The sequence below is a fragment of the Mycetomoellerius zeteki genome, unplaced genomic scaffold (genome assembly GCF_001594055.1).
Source record: "Mycetomoellerius zeteki isolate Tzet28-1 unplaced genomic scaffold, Tzet1.0 scaffold568, whole genome shotgun sequence".
Lineage (NCBI taxonomy): Eukaryota > Metazoa > Arthropoda > Insecta > Hymenoptera > Formicidae > Mycetomoellerius > Mycetomoellerius zeteki.
In genome coordinates, this window is record NW_017257575.1 from 28,223 (window position 1) to 33,440 (window position 5,218).

Genomic DNA, 5,218 nt, shown 5'->3' on the forward strand with positions numbered 1-5,218 from the left:
GAAATAACAGCAATTGAAAAATTACCTATTAAGCGCTTATTTTATTTTCGATATGTGGATGATATTATCTTAGCGGCTCCATCTGAAAGTATTAATGACATATTAAACATTTTTAATTCTTTACATAGTAGATTACAATTCACTATGGAGGTTGGCATAGATGGAAAACTAAGCTTCTTAGATACTATGTTGATTGTGGAAGATCAAGCTCTAATTTTTGACTTATATCGCAAAGCGACGTTTTCTGGCAGGTTCCTAAATTTTAATTCACACCATCCACTTTGTCATAAAAGGGGGGTTATTTACAGTTTAGTCGATAAAATTATACGGTTGTGTCATCCACGTTTCCAGCAAAACAATTTGATTAAGACAATAAATATTTTTTTAAATAACGGCTATCCACTAGATTTTATTTTTTCGTCTATTCAAAAAAGAATAAAGTTTCACATCAATAAAAATGGAACGGCTGAGAAAAAGATAAGAGAGAAATTTTTCACGATTCCTTACGTGAATTCGGTGTCGGAAAAGTTTGCTCCATTAGCCAATATGTGTCATTGTAAATTGACCTTCTCGATACCAAATTCATTAAATAAATCTATAAAAAAGGGTAAAGATCAGCTAGATCCCTTATGTAATCAAAATATAGTTTACAAGATCTCTTGTGATGATTGTGAAGCCAGTTACGTGGGTCAGACCAAAAGACAATTAAAGACAAGATTGCACGAACATGTCTCCGATATTAATAAGAAGTCAAAATCCCCAACAGTTATCACATGTCACCGCATTGACCAGAATCATAATTTCGACTGGGACAATGTGGAAATATTAGACAGAGAAGCTTCGTTTAATAAGAGATTGATATCGGAGATGGTTCACATAAAACGACAAATGCATGGGCTAAATAAACAAAATGACACAGAATTCCTGCCAGAATCATACCTAAACATTATCCAATCTCTTTCCCCCTCCTAACAATGTCCTTGTCTCCTTTCTTATTATCTTTCCTATTTCCTTGTTTTCTTTTTGTCATAACGTCGCTTGACATCGTTGAGTCAAAATGTTATATACATGCGTATCATGGCTTATTTTTCATTAAATATAACTTTTATTAAATATAACTTGGTTAATTGTGTGTTACTACCGTCGTCTACAGTACATCATTGAGATAATATGAGGTATATACGTTTTATTTAATTTACATTCTCTCTAATCTAATTTACTAAAAATGTACATCGATAATCTAATTTATAACGCAATGTTAATGTATTATTTATTATTCAGATGATAGAATTGCGAAAAGTGAGATTTGATCTCTTTGATAGTTTTACATATGGACTGCATTTTATGAATACAACTAATTTTTCTCTGGACATTATAATTTAACCGAATTTTCTGATAATGTATGTAAGAGTGTTTGTTATTTTACATTGAAAATGACCCGATCGGTGTCGAAACGTTTGAATATTATATATATACGTTTATTAAAGATCTTATATTATAATTGGCTCGTTGCCCTTCTTTTATTTATTGTTCTATTTTTAAATTCTCAGCGATATGGCGTTCATGCAGTTGCTTCTATTTTTAAATTCTCAGCGATATGGCATTCATGCAGTTGCTTCACACATAAGCATCGAAGAATTAATTTATCTTCTTGGCAAAATTGAATATTAATACCAATGACTGAGCGATCTAATCGAGTCGCTGTATTAAATTTTAAACATTACCATTTTTCCCGTTACTTCTTTTCGGATCTTGTACCTCAACTGTGCAGCCTTTTCTATCACCCAGTTGCGCACAATTTTCCTGTTCAATGTCAAAGGAGTTTATTCTTTTAAAGCTGTAATGATAGGATCTAAAATCATTTTTATCCCTGAATCCTCCAACAAAGTGAATGAACGTTGGTCGTCGTCAATTCAACATACGCTGCACGAAGTTTTAATTCATCGTAATGCTTATCTTCGATGCACGAATGCGTTTTTTCGGAAAATATCGTGATGTTCTGTGGATTGAGACGTTTGTGGAAGGGATGAAGTTGATGAAATTGAGGTAAAGGAATTCATATCTTCATGAGAAAGCATCTCAGTTTCAGGTAACGGGGGTACGATCGGTCTTGGTAGGTCAGGCGCCTCCCGAATGGATCTCTCATGGGCCTTTCGTGAACCCGGCGGGACCCCGTGATGACGCGGGTGCGCCGGGCCTATATTGCTGCGTCCTCTCACGTATGGCCCCTCCGCACGCCACGCTTCGCCACACGCCGGGCACGACTTGATGGTCTCCCCCGGACGGCCGCACTGGTAGCAAAATCCGCCCTCCCACGGCTGGGCGCATCGATGGGCGAAATGCTGGGAGGATCCGCAGTTCCAACACCGCTCGGTTTCCTCCCCGTAGGCCCTCTTCCGGTGGACTAGTCGGTTGGGCGGCTCCCCCTGCCCCTCTGAGCCACGGTGGCAGATTGCGTCTGGGGGCGAGGTTCCACGGAGCCCTGTTTCTCGGGAGCCCAGCCCTCCGGGGCGTGGAGCGGTGGCGAGCGGCTGTCGGAGCAACCACAGTACGTCCTGGTGAGGCTCTCCGCCCTCCGAGGACCCGGTTTATGTCGCCGCTCGACGCGGCTCCGTCTGGGTCTCGCGATCCTCCCTGGAGACACCCGCCCTCGTCTGCACCCCTCTCTCTCGGTATTTGCGGCCGCCTAGAGTACGGCGCCGTCTCACGCGGCTGCGGCAGCGGCAGTCACCTACCCACCTTACACACGTTATCCGAATGCGGCAGCAGCGGCTGCGGCGGCTGCCGCGGTCGGTTGCGGTCCTCAGCAGCCTCCGGCATCCGTGAATCCCTTCGTCACCGCCACATACGCGCAGCACGCGACGTACGGTGCCTACAGTTTCATCTCCAGCAAACACTAACAGCAGCTCCAGTAGTGCCACCGGCAGTCAAAGCGGGACAATGAGCGCGAATCTCAGCAATGCCATGCAGGGTCAACAAGCAGAGCAGCTGTCTAAAACGAATCTATACATCCGTGGCCTCAACCAGAATACGACTGACAAAGACCTCGTTAATATGTGTTCTCAGTACGGAACTATAACTTCCACCAAGGCGATTTTAGACAAAAATACAAACAAATGTAAAGGTTACGGATTTGTAGACTTCGAGTCACCGATGGCGGCAGAGGGTGTTGTGAAAGCACTGCTCACCAAGAGCATCCAAACGCAGATGACGAAAGTTACGAAGTGCATTCGGAAGTCAGTCTTAAGATTCAGAAAAAACGGGACCTCAAGTTTGCAACAGAAGCAGAATCCCATTAATCTGTACATTGCCAACTTGCCGCTGACCTTCAAAGAGAACGACGTCGAGGCATTACTGGCTCAATACGGACAAGTTATCTCTACCCGTATCCTGCGCGACACTTCCGGCCAGAGCAAAGGAGTTGGATTCGCAAGAATGGAATCCAAAGAGAAATGTGAACAAATTATACAAATGTTTAATGGAAAGGCACTAACAGGCGCAAAGGATCCATTATTAGTTAAGTTCGCTGATGGCGGAAACAAAAAGAAATCATTGTTTAAGAATACAATATGGAGAGAGACTGGAGAGAATATGACTTTGAACTACGACACGAGCAGCGTTGGTTAAAACGGCGTTGCTACGACTCACATGCTTCCCACGACAGCTCTTACACAGTACAGTGGTCACTACAGTCAGGCATTGCCTGGTTACAGTGTGCCGGGTACTCCTTGGGTGGCTCCTTACCTCGTGCACCCTTCCCCGCCACATATGCAACAGGTCGACATAATACCATTGGCTGATCCTAGTAATCCACAATACAGTATGATTCCTCAGCTTACCACGCAAATATCTACTTTGCATCTTGGCACTGGTTCCTACATAGCGAGCCCGCATCCCTATCCTTATACAACTTATCCTGCTCCTAGCATTATTCACACTATGCCACTGGGCGAATCGGAGCAGACGAGTAACGCAGCGTCCCCCGATGACTCCTATCAGCAGTACCAGGCTCAACAGTCTAAGTAGGCCACGGTTTATAATAGATGTACGATTGTGCTAAGGGTTACGTGAATTAGGGAAGGCTTACTGATTGACTTATGAAGATATGCTTAGAAGGAAGGCAACAAATACGAAAGCGGATTACACTAAGAAGAATAGATTTGAAACAAAAACTACATTACGTAACAAATAAGATTTTTCCTCACGATAAATTGATTTGCCAGCGTTTTTATACGTTTTATCCAACAGTAAATAGAGGAAAGTAGATGATATTTTGCAATGAGTAGACAGAGTGAATGTTGAAAGAATGTGTAGGAGCGAGAGGAAATGAGCGAGCGAGAGAAAGATTAGGAAGTACAGGAAGTTGAGTACGAGAACGATTACGTGTCGTCCGCGTTGAATGGCACGTGCTTCCATACTAGTTATGGCTCCATTAAAGCTACATGATGGTAACACGTATACTCTCATGTACGCACATACAAAGAGAGGTGGAGAGAGAGAGGAGAGAGAGAGAGAGAGGAGAGAGAGAGGAGAGAGAGAGAGGAGAAAGAGAGGGGGGAGAGAGAGAGAGAGAGATCATATACGACAGTAACGAAAAAACCAAGTTATTTACGAAAGACAATTTAGTGTCAAGCTAAGGCTTCCATGATGTAACTTTAGGCATTATGTTTACTACGGACAGATGACAGAAACTAATCGAATCTAATCTCGAGAGCTCGACAGTATGGATAAGTATTTTAATGAGTGAGAGCGAAAGAGAGAGAATGTGTGTGTGGATGACTACATTTACACGGCACTGGTAAAACCGTTTTAGTAAAAACCGGTGTTGGTGCCTGTTTACTCGATCAGCCGTATTTTATCCCTACCAAAAATAAAGTGGCTTTATAAAACCCGAACAAAATATATTGCCAACATAAAAGATTTTGCGCTTAAAACTGCTTCTTGTATAGAACCTTGACAGATAGAAGAGGTAAAATAAGTTTTGAGGTTGTGAAATTTACAAAAATGGAAATTGTTAGCCACTTGATTGGAATATACTTTAGCTATATCGAAAACATAATAACACAAACAACATTGAAAATCAGTTGGTTACGTGAAGAAGGAGGTTAAGAGAAAAATTACTGTAGCATCTACTGCGTACAACTCCGTCAAATTGTTTACTCAATCTCGGACCTATTTTACGATGTTCAAGAGAAAGAAGAATGTGGATGAAAGAAAG

General features: G+C 42.1%; 1 pseudogene; it reads left to right on the forward strand.

Moving 5' to 3' along the window:
* The first annotated feature begins 546 nt into the window (after positions 1 to 546).
* On the forward strand, positions 547 to 4,044 carry LOC108727991 (protein alan shepard-like; annotated as a pseudogene).
* Positions 4,045 to 5,218: the final 1,174 nt, after the last annotated feature.